This window comes from Pantherophis guttatus, chromosome 4 (genome assembly GCF_059756535.1).
Source record: "Pantherophis guttatus breed Tessera chromosome 4, ASM5975653v1, whole genome shotgun sequence".
Lineage (NCBI taxonomy): Eukaryota > Metazoa > Chordata > Lepidosauria > Squamata > Colubridae > Pantherophis > Pantherophis guttatus.
This window is the reverse complement of record NC_142066.1, coordinates 58,318,824-58,331,140: the sequence shown is the minus strand read 5'-3', so window position 1 is coordinate 58,331,140 and position 12,317 is coordinate 58,318,824. Positions and strand designations below refer to the sequence as shown.

Below are 12,317 nucleotides of genomic sequence, written 5' to 3'. Positions count from 1 at the left end.
ATGACTGGAATGTATTGATAGGTAGGATACAAACTGATCAAAAGAAACAGAGCTAACAAAAGAGGGGATGGAGTTGCTTGCATTATATATAAAAGATCATTACATCTCTATAGAAATCCACAAAACCAAGGATGAAAACCTTCTAGAGTCCATATGGATCAATATAAAAGGAAAAAAGAATAGCATTGCTATAGGTGTATACTACAGGCCACCCAACCAAGCAGAAGACGTAGATGAACTTTTTGCTAAACAACAAACAAATGTATGTAGGAAATATGCTACAGCAGTAATGGGAGACTTTAACTACCTTGATATCAACTGGGAGACTCTCCAGCAAGTGGGAGATCAAATAGATTCCTAACTAACCTAGCTGACAACTTTGTCATTTAAAAGGTAAAGGAGGGAAGTGGAGGAAAAGTTTTACTGGACCAAATTCTTACTAATAGAGAAATAGTGACAGAGGGAGTTGAAGTTGCCAGAACTTTGGGCAAGAGTGAGCACGTCATATTGGAATTCAACGTAATGCAAACACAAACAATAGAATATAATCCAGCCAGTGTCTTAAACTTCAAAACAGCTGATTTTAACAAACTCAGAGAGAGCCTAAGAAAAATTCCATGGATGAAAATCCTAAAAGGGAAAACAACCAGGCAGATTTTTTCTTGGATTTCTTGTTTTTCTTTTTCATTGGTATTTCACTGGTATTGTGCTGGACTGGGCTTTTATGATCATATTTTTCAGTTACCCATGCTTTTTGACTTAAGATCTCTCTGATGAATTGAAAGACAAAAAGGATAAGTACAAAAAAATGGAAGGAGGGACACATAACTAAGGCAGAGTATCAGCAGATAGCCCAAATCTGCAAAGATGAAGTCAAGATAGTGAAGGCTCAAAATGAACAAAGACATACAACAAAAGTCAAAAATAATTTTTAAAAAGATTCTTTCAACATATAAATAATAAGAAAAAACTCAAGTAAAACTTGAGAGAGTCCACTTAAGAGAGAAGATAGCAAGGAAGTAACAGGCAGCAATGAGAAAGCAGAACTGCTTAACTCATTCTTTGCATCAGTCTTCACACAAAAAGAAATTATAATCCAACCTACCAAAAACATAACTATAAAAGACAGACTAGAAATAAAAATTAAAATAAGCAAGAAATTTGTTAGAAAAGACTTATCTGATCTTGATGAATATAAATCATTGGGACCTATTGAATTACATCCCAGAGTTCTGAAGGACCTGAAGAATCATTGTACCATATCTTTCGAAAATCCTGGAATACTGAGGATTGGAAAAGAGCTGATGTGGTTCCCCTCTTCAAAAAAGAGGGGGGAAACAGACCCAGGAAACTACAGACCAATCAGCTTAACATTAATACCTGGGAAGATACAGGTATTAATACTGGATCAATACCTGAAAAGATAATAAAAAAACAGATCTGTGAACATCTACAAACAATAAAGTTATAACTAAAAGATAGCATGGGTTTGTTAAAACCAGATCATGCTAAACCAATTTTATTTCATTCTTTGACAAAGAGACTAAATTAGTATATCAGCAAAATACTGTGGACATAATAAATTTAAACTTCAGCAAGGCATTCAACAAAGTAGACTACAAACTACTTTTTGGTAAGCTAGAAAAATGTGGGATAGACACCAGATGGATTTGCAACTGTCTGACAAACCGTACTCAACGAGTCATCCTTAAAGATTCTACATCTGTTGTTGTTGTTAGTTGCGAAGTCATGTCCGACTCATTGTGAACCCATGGACAATGTTCCTCCAGGCCTTCCTGTCCTCTACCATCCTCTGAAGTCCATTTAAGCTCACGCCGACTGCTTCAGTGACTCCATCCGGCCACCTCATTCTCTGTTGTCCTTTTCTTCTTTTGCCTTCAATCTTTCCCAGCATTAGGTTCTTCTCCAATGAGTCCTTCTTTCTCATTAGATGGCCAAACTATTTGAGTTTTAGCTTCAGGATCTGGCCTTCTATAGAGCAGTCAGGGTTGATCTCCTCTAGGACTGACTGGTTTGATCGCCTTGCAGTCCAAGGGACTTGCAGGAGTCTTCTCCAGCACCACAGTTCAAAGGCCTTAATTCTTTGGCGCTCAGCCTTTCTTATGGTCCAACTTTCACAGCCATACATTGCAACTGGGAAAACCATAGCCGTGTCTATACGCACTTTTGTTGGCAGGGTGATGTCTCTGCTTTTTAGTATGTTTTCTAGGTTTGCCATAGCTTTCCTCCCCAGGAGCAAACGTCTTTTAATGTTTTGGCTGCAATCCCCATCTGCGGTGATCATGGAGCACAGGAAAATAAAATCTGTCACTACCTCCATTTCTTCCTCATCTATTTGCCAGGAATTGAGAGGGCCGGATGCCATGATCTTAGTTTTCTTAATATTGAGTTTCAAGTCAACTTTTGTACTCTCCTTCTTCACCCACATCAAGAGGCTCTTTAGTTCCTCTTCACTTTCTGCCATTAGAGTGGTATCATCTGCATATCTGAGGTTGATATTTCTTCCGGCAATCTTAATTCCAATTTTTGATTCATCTAGCCCCACCTTTCTCATGAGGTGCTCTGCATATAAATTAAATAGGCAGGGTGACAGTGTACAGCCTTGCTGGACTCCATTCCCAATTTTGAATCAATCAGTGGTTCCATGTCCACTTCTCACTGTTGCTTCTTGACCCGGATATAGGTCTCTCAAGAGACAAATAAGATGGTCTGGTACTCCCATTTCTTTAAGAACTTGCCACAATTTGTTGTGATCCACACAATCAAAGCAGTGGTGGGTTCCAACTGGTGTTACCATCGGTTCTCTTTGCACATGTGCTTTATCATCCCAGGAAGCTTTTTTAAGAAAAGAAATGGTGGCAAAGCCAGACTGGTTGACATATGGTAAAATTTTATCTTTTAATTCTGTTGACCCAATATTAAATCTGAGGGAAGAACTTGAATCAGAAGGTTGCGTTTGCCATTGGTTTACTTATCAGCAATTGAAAGAAAGGTTCAAATTGGATAAAAAGTGTTATGGATTTGACTTTGTTAAAAATGAATTAAAAATTTCATAATGTGGCAACAATGAACATATTATTACTAAGATCTATAAAATGTTATTGAAATTGAATTTGGAAAATGAACATGTAAAACATTGTATGATTCAGTGGGCAAGGAATTTTGGATATAATGTGATGTTTGAACAATGGGAAAATATGTGGACGAAGAGTTTAAAATTTACATTAAATTATTATTTTAAAGAAAATTTCTATAACATGATGTATCGTTGGTATTTAACACCAGATAAATTATCCAGGATGTATAAAGGTATGTCAAATGAATCTTGGAAGTGTAAAAGTAAAAAAGGGACTTTCTATCATCTGTGATAAAGCAAAAACATTTTGGAGTATGATTCATATTTTAAACAAGAAAATTCTGAAAATGGAGATAAAAATGAAACCAGAACTTTTCCTCTTGGGCCTAATGGAAAAAGAACTGGAGAAAAAAAAATGGAACTTTGTTACTATATATGTTGACAGCAGCAAGACTATTGTGTGCACAAAAATGTAACAACACTTCGATTCCTACCATGGAAAAATGGTTGCAGAAGTTGATGGAGTTGACTGAAATGACAAAACTGACTATTTTGATTAAAGAAAAGAACATAAGTACACATGGAAACTGCTTCTGAACTTCGTGCTTGATGTGGAAAAGAATGAAACTCTGACGTTGGGTTTTACAGATTAGACTGATAGATCTTTATAGAAATGACTTGTTCACAACAATTATGGAAAAGCAAAAAGTTGTGATTTGATGTTAATGCCTTATTTTACTGTATCAGAGAGAGTCGGAAGTCAATCCTTTTTTTTTCTTTTTTCCCGCCCCTCCCCCTATCTTTCCTCACTTCTCTTCCCCCTTCCCCTCCCCCCTCCCTGCTCTTCTATTTACTTTTGTATTTTATAACGCTCTATAACTCAATAAAAATGGTTTTAAAAAAAAGAATGTAGGTTGGTTAAAGGAGGTGGAAAAAATAAAAAAGAAGATGAAATGAAAGATCTTGTAATAGTAATTGCAAGTAAAAGATCTTGTAATCTTGTAAAACATCTGACTGGTCTACATCCACTAATTGCCAAACAGTTTAATAACTTACTGCAAGGGAGTGAAATTGAAGAGTGCCTAATACTTGGCAAAACCTACTTAATAATTGAAGATTTAGAAAAAGGGACAGCACCACCTAAACAGAAGAAGAACAAAAGATCAAGTCTTAATTGACAAGATTATTCTGGAAAAGTGGAAAAAGATAAGAAAGACCAATCTGAATGTAACATGGATTGATTACAGGAAGGCATTTGACTCGTTGCCACATGATTGGATAATCAAGTGCCTAGAAATAACAGGAATCAATAGAAACATCAGAAGCTTTGTGCAAAGGTCTGGAACATCTTTCCCCCTGATGTGAGGTTGACCCCAAACCTCCTATCTTTTCATAAGGGGCTAAAGATGTGGCTCTGCCAGTCAGCTTGGGGCCCCAGTGAGGGAACAGAGCAAAGGAGGTGGTTGATTGAGTAATAACAGATCCCACTTCCTCTGCCCCCTGTCCTCACCTCGCCCCCCCCATATGTCCTTGCTTTTAATGTCTGTTTTTAACTTTTTATATTTTAATTGTATATGTAACTGTAAGCCCAAATGGAAAAACTGTAGATTTTCTTATGTCTTTCTTGTTCTGCATTATTTTATATCATGCTAATATCCTGACATTCAAAAGTTTTTGCAAGCATAGAATGTGTATCTAGATTATTTTCTTTCTAATTACATTACTGGTTTCCTAATGACATTACTCTAACATTAAACTATCTGCTCTGCTCTGCAAATCCAGTTTCCATTGGACTACATTTAAAAAGATCAGCACATAGACCACTGCAATCTGGTTTTATAAAGCAGTGGCAACTGATTACTTATGAAATCTATAGAATTTTGTATAGATAATCAAGTGTCAACTCTTGCAAGGATTTTGTTATAAAAAGTTAGAATTTCCAAGAAGCAAATAAATGTTTAGGAGTTTTAAAGAACATTATATGCTTCATACAATTTTTAAAATAAGATTATTTCAACACTTTTTCATTTTTATTGGACATCTCAGAAAAATGTTGAAATGAAACTGTCAATTTCATTATGCTGGAAGTGTGAAATGATGGACCAGATCATAATGCAAGGGACGGCCTTGTTGGTAACTTCCATTTATGGAATTCCAATCCTACAGAGGTTCAATAGGCTTCCTCTCAATTGAGCTCCAACATATTAAGACATGTTAATTTTATTGACTGAGTTTTATTCGTGTTTCACCATATTTGGTCAAATATTTGACCATGTTCTTCCTTTATTACATTAAATTAGATTCTGTAATGGTGCTTTATGTATATTTGATAAGTTATTTTGAGTTTTTAAATGAGGAAAATAAATAAAATCATCACTATCCTGAATTTTTATAAAAATTATTACAAAGGTGTCACCTGAGCCTTAAAGGTGTTACTCATCATGCTGCCAATGTAAAATGTAAACAAATTTCACGCTGTGACAACTATATGCTGTAACCTACATTGCCTAGGATCTACACTAAAAGAAGGGACATCATCAACTAAGTCACATCTTATTTCAATGGTTTCTTCTCTGATTTTACCCATTGCCAAGTAAAATTCTCCATTTCCTGCTGGAATTCAATAAAACAGCCTGTTCTGCTTTGTAATTAAGCTTGCCCTCTACATTTTCTGATAGATCTCTCTAATTAATTGTATTGGATAAAACAGCAGGAAATTGGTAAATGAGGCAACTGGTTGCAAGTTCAGCATTGAAAGCAGATCTGAAATTCAGCATGCATGTCTTGGTAACCAAATATTACACTAACGTTGCAGATATACTGATAAAAGCTCTTGCTATTTTTTTTTTAAAATTTGATTTATATGCCGCCCTTCTCCGGAGACTCAGGGCAGCTTACAATGTGCTAAGCAATAGCCTTCATCCTTTTGTATATTTATACAAAGTCAGCTTATTGCCCTCACAACTGGGTCCTCAATTTACCTACCTTAGAAAGGATGGAAGGCTGAGTCAACCTTGAACCTTGGCGAGATTCGAACCTGCAGTAATTGCAGGCATCTGGTCTTAATAACCAGCTTAATAACAGGGTGCCTTAGACCACTGTACTACCAAGGCTCTTCCCCATTGGTTAAAGAAATGTCTTCCAATCCCATTCCTAAATTTACTGTTTTTGGCAATGGTATAGATATCTGCTATTGTCTTCTGGGTTTAATGCCATAAGAGGTCCACCTGATGTTAGCCATGCTGTGGATTAATTTGAAAATTTCTAACTTCAATTTCAACCTTGAATGCAAGAAAACCTGTCCAGAAGAATTGCTATAAGGTTTGCTATAAGAATTAAAATAATATCAGAATGGGCATAGGAAAGTAAACCTGCCTTGAAATGGAAGAAAAATTCCATCTGTTTCCCAGTAATGAGCGTTTATTAATCTAATAAAAGATGCCAGGATTACATGGAGACAACTCAAACAAGCCCTAAAAATTTGATAATATAGCCCCACCATGTGGCACAACATCAACCATTGCTGTGTTTTAAATCTGATTAAGTCATTGAAACTCACATTTTTAATAATATTAGTTGGGAAAGGAACTACAGGACTCCTGATTTTTTATTTTTTATTTTATTTTTTTGCTATCGTAGACTAACATGACTTTTTTCCTATAATGTATTTTAAAATAAATCTTAATAAGGATTATTTGATTTTACTGCAGTCAAAAATATGGAATTGTAACAATGACCACAATAATAACAAAGTAATTGCTAGTGCCAGTTGTGATTACTAAAACAAGAAAATTAAATTAATTTAATTCAAATCTCACTGTATTCAGCTATTAACTACACTTCTGTAAAATTTTCCCTAAAAAGGAAACAAGATTGTTCAAAGATTGATTTTTTTGGCACACTAATTTCATGATGTTCTGTTTCCTCAGATATGTGAAATGTATAGTTCCATTGTTTGCATGTCTGTGGTAAATGCGGGTAATCCTTGATTTACAACAATTCATTTAGCGACCTTTCAAAGTTATAACGGCACTGAAAAAATGGCTTATATTGGTTTTTTACATTTACATCACAGCGAAGCAGACTAGGGAAACAGGGCTCCTTTGTTCCCGCCCAATTTCATCTGTCGGGAGACCTTTAATAATCAAAATTAACCCTGGAGAGGTTGACGAAGACAGAGGGGAAGCCCCGAAGACTACGTAGAGAAAGGCAATCTCTCATATTTTGTATTTATGACTATTGTGTCGTAGGGTCATGTGATCTATTTTGTGACCTTCTGTCAAGCAAAGTCAATGGGGAAACCAGATTCACTTAACAATTGTGCTACTAACTTAACAACTGCAGTGATTCACTTCACAACTGTGGCAAGAAAGGTCATAAAATGGGGCAAAATTCACTTAACAGACTTGCTTAGCAACAGCAATTTTGGGCTCAATTGTGGTCATAATTTGAGAACTATCTGTAATGGCTGAATTTGACAATTTGCTTTGACTATTTTATTTATTTAATTACATTGAACCAGCTAACAAAATAAAGTTAAAAATATAAAGCAGAGATGACAATATAACTTTAAATTTAATCATAACAATTATTTTAACACACTAATGACAGACAAATTATAAATGTAGAAATGGTTATTAAAAGAACCATGAACTCAAGAAGAATCAATAAAGAATGACATAACAAATCCAAAGCAATGTCACCCAAGACCAAGCAAGACAAAATATTCTGGGAATTCACGGAAAACCAAACCAACAATTGTGGTCACGGAATAATCAATTATACTTTTTAAATACATCCATAAATAGGATGTATTTATCTGGAATTGGATTTGTTTGTCAATCTTTGAGGAGAGGAGAGAGGATGGTCCTTCCAAAAGATACAGTTTTTGGCAAACACAAATCCAGCATAAAGTGCTTGGTAGAGATCGTTTAGCCACTCAGCAGAATTCCTGAAATGAAAATCTTGGAGGAAAGCAGCTAACTTGTGAAGTGAGTACATCATAAGGAACATAGTTGAGAGTAAAACATGATGGCTGTCATTTTTTCCATTTAAGAAACACTGAAGTAGAAGATAATGCCCTCTAGACAAGCTTTAGAAGGCCAAGGCTAGACAATATTCCAAACAAAATGGGTTGCACTGTCCAGGTGATAAGTAAGAGTATGAAAGTCATGTTTCCAACTATTTAGGAAGAAAAATCAGGAAATATAAATAAAGGAGTACTTTGCCCCTATAAACAATAAAGGCAAGCATTTATGCAGTTGCCAACTTAATAAGATGACAGAAAATAGGAGTAAATTTGGGTGTGCCACATTTTAGTTTCAATAATCCTATCAAATGGGTAAGAGATTAACAAGAAGGCAGCCTCAGAAGCAGAACCTATGTGGCAATGATTCTGAGCAATCAACCAGCCCCATCATTCCTGACCTGGAGCCAGCAAATGCAGAAGCCTCCTCCACCCAGCCCTTGGGAAATTTGGTAAGTTGTCTCAAGAAAGAGTAGCGATGCATAGATGCAGAGGCAGGTCTAGCCACACCTGATCAAGATCAGCTGTGTTTGGGCAGGGTTGGAAACTGCTGGTATTTAAGGAGGAACTTTGGCTTAGCAAAGCTATTAGAATAGCAAGTCCTGATTATCAAATCCTTTTCCTGAAAGGATTACTGTCAGGGTTCCCCAACAAAGAAAATAGCAAACAAAACTGTGAGGCAGGTAAATTCCTCAAAGAATAAGTTTATTGGATAGGTCATATTGGCACAGCTGGTGAAAACCAACTCTGACTCTTCCTGTGGTTTTCACCTAATTAAAAGTAAAAGTTTTTCACTTTCTCAAAACATTCAGTCATATGGTCCAATCAGGATACTGTCCAGTTGCTAGGTGATTCCATTCCCCTCCTTCTGAGCACTTGCAGGAATGTCCTTGGTTCCCAAGAGAAAGTATTTTGTTTTGACTACAACACCCCAATTATCTCTATTCCTCTGTCCCTGTCCATCTTCTCCAGTGTGTCAGTGCTGAAGTCTCAAAACAGCCTCAGTCAGGCCAGCTTCAGGACTGACAATTACTTTATCATCTGATTGTTTCTCTTGCTGGTCTTTTAGAAGCTTTTTGTTTTGGTGAGTTATAATTTTATACATATGCAAAACCTTGATTGAATTTATCATTTGAGTAACATGAAATGTTTATTGCACCATTAAATCAAATAAGAACCACCATTTGTGAGTCCAAAGAGACAGCAGTCATGGGCTTGAATGGTTTTGCCGTTAATATAGATGAAAAAAGAGAAGTTTCAGACGAAAAGTGGAAGCGATATTGGAAGACAGAGATATATTACACTTTTACTGAAATGCTTTATCACTGAGCTAGAGAAAAAAGAAGTATCTTCTTTTTTCAAGAGAAAAGGAAGAGATGACTGCAGAGTATACCTTTATAAAAGTGAGCTCCAAGCTCAATCCAGGAGGAAGCCCAAAATATGAAGAACCTAATATTGCAAAGGATTGAAGTGTTTTTGAATTATGTTATCTAAGGATTTCGACTTCTGAGAAACCAATTTAACCTTCTTTAATTTGTTCCAGAGGGATTATGGAATCGAAATCTGAGCAATAACGCAGAAGAAATTATGCTCTGTATTAAACTCTCTCAGTGGCTCAGACTAGGATGTAACTATCAGGCTACTTGATAGGGCTTATTAGAATGAATATCATAGTATTTTGATTCACATATACCAAAAAACAATACATGACCAGTTTCGCCACATATTCAGATTTATAACATGTACATGGCCAAAGTTTATTCTATGATGTTTCAAGCCTTAACTTGGAATTAAGGTCATAAATCATTGGAATATATTCAGTGCATTAGCATTAGAAGCTATCCAAGTCATGATGCTTAAGTGTTTCAGAAAGGATGTATAAAATCCATCAGTATCTATCTTTCTTGATGGAGGACTTGGCTATATATAACTGACAAGTCCCTATACAGGATGAAACCAATCACATATTGTCTTCTGGTGGTTTATATAAATGAAAATACCACATAAGATAATACAATATTTAAAAATAAAGACATTTCCTCTTTGCCAGTCACATCTACCAGACCCACTAGAGCGGGAAGGCAATGAATGTTGCGGGACCCATCCCCTAAGGAGATACATCTGGCGGGACCCAGAAGAAAAGCCTTCTCCATGGTGGCTCCTTTTCTCTGGAACATCATCTCCCCCCGAGATTAGATTGGCTCCCACTCTAACACTCTTTCAGAAGGCCCTGAAGACATGGTTCTGCCTGGGGGCCTGAGGAACCCAAAGCGGGATGGATCCCATTAAATGGCTAGTATGAATGTGTGTTGTAGGGGGTTATTATGGTATTATTTTTCTTTTTATTATTTTCTTTTTATTTCTTTTACATGGTGTTTTTATATCTTTGTAAGCCGTCTTGAGTTGCCACATGCAAGAAGGTGGAAATATAAATTTTCTAAATAAAGAAACAAAACCTTGCACACAAGGATTTGGCATAAGCCATTTCTCTGAACATTTAAGGGAAAGTGGAGCATATATATCTTTCTGATACCTCAGTACCCAACTGCTTCAAAAAAAACCCTGTTGAATTTGGTACTTGACACGTTTTGACACAAAATTTTGTCTCATTTGTTTGGTACTTGATGCGCTGCAATAAGAACAGGGGACAGCCTGTGGAGAATGGACAGGAAGATTATCATGCCAGGAAGATTGCTGCAAAAGGTTGGCCGCAGAGGTTGGACAGAGAGGTTGGACAGAGAATCTATTATTGTTGCTAAATATGAGGAATTGGTTGTTGTCCCATAATAAGAATAAACTAACCTTCGGGTTGTCTCTATATGATTTATTGCCTTCGTCAACACATGCAGTTTCTATTCATGGTGTCTTTTCTGCTATGGCTGGCTGAGCTGGTTGGCAAGAATGTTATCACCTCCAGGCATGTGGATTGCCGAGATAAAGATAAAGTTGATGGAAAATCAATGCTAAATCTGTAATGTACAGTGCAAAAGAGGGCTCCATTGGATCTCCTTCTTTAGTTATACCAAGGATTTCTCCAATTAGAATTGAATATGTTGGTCACAGACACAGCTCTTTGAAGGCCCAGGGTTCCTTCTAAATTATGAAGAGCTTAAGTCTACCATATTTTTAAAGAAAAAAGTTATTAAAGATTATACAGATTACTGAGAAATCCAGAAAAAAATAAATTATCTAAATTTATCTAATTATCTAAAAGGTTATCTAGTAGTTTTTAAGAATACTAGGTAAACTACATTACATTTTTACTACTTTATCATGAATTTGTAACAAGGAACAATTGTTTTTTCAGTTTGCTGAATGGTATTTGAATGTAAAATTTAAAGAAGTTTATCCTCCCAGAGGGCCACTTTTTATCATATAAGTATGAACATATTCTTATCATGCCAACACTGATTTTTGAACATTTTCTTGACATATTGTTTTTCTTCTGTTTAATCATGTGCAGTTCTCAGAAAGACAAATACCTGCAGTTTTCTTGGCGAGGTTTTTCATAATTAGTTTGCCATTGTCTTCTTCCTAGGGCTGAGAGAAAGTGATGGCTCAGGGTAACCCAGATGGCTTTGTGTCTAAAAACTAGAACTCATGGTCTCCCAGTTTCTAGCCTGGTGCCTTCACCAGTAACCAAACCAGTTCTCATAATATATATATAATATGTTATATTGTGCTATGCTTTATTGCCTTTATATATTCTTTTAAATGTGTTTACTTCATTCACTTTATTTTGGAGAAGACTGATTTAAACTGAGTCAAACAGAAGCTCAAATCTTTTCCATAAACTTGGTGGTGATATTAAAGAAGCAAATGGAAATACCTCCGATGATTTGAAATAGCCAATGGCAGAAAAATTCTGTAATAAAAACCAGAAACAAGGAGAGCTTGGCTCTCACCTGTAAATTTACAGGAAGTATATTGGTATATAACTGGTTCCCTACAAACTTCATTTCATAGTAGAATATAGATATTAATCAATTGCATGTCTTATTATTTCATTTCTCCACAGCCCCAAGAGTTTTTTACTTCATTTCTCTGCCTCCAATATATCATTTCCCCGTTGTGATTTATAAATATGATAAATTTCTATATTTATCATATTTATAGATCACCCATGCTGAACTATCTGGCCATTTAGCAAGTTCTGCTTCTATAATGCCCCATCCTCTAAATGAATGGTGTGAA

At 35.9% G+C, this 12,317-nt stretch overlaps 1 long non-coding RNA gene across 1 annotated transcript in view; it reads left to right on the top strand.

The window, feature by feature from the left end:
- The window catches only part of LOC117664786 (uncharacterized), a 36,376-nt gene that overhangs the window by 2,043 nt on the left and 22,016 nt on the right, over nt 1–12,317 (top strand). The gene's annotated exons all lie outside the window — the stretch shown is intronic.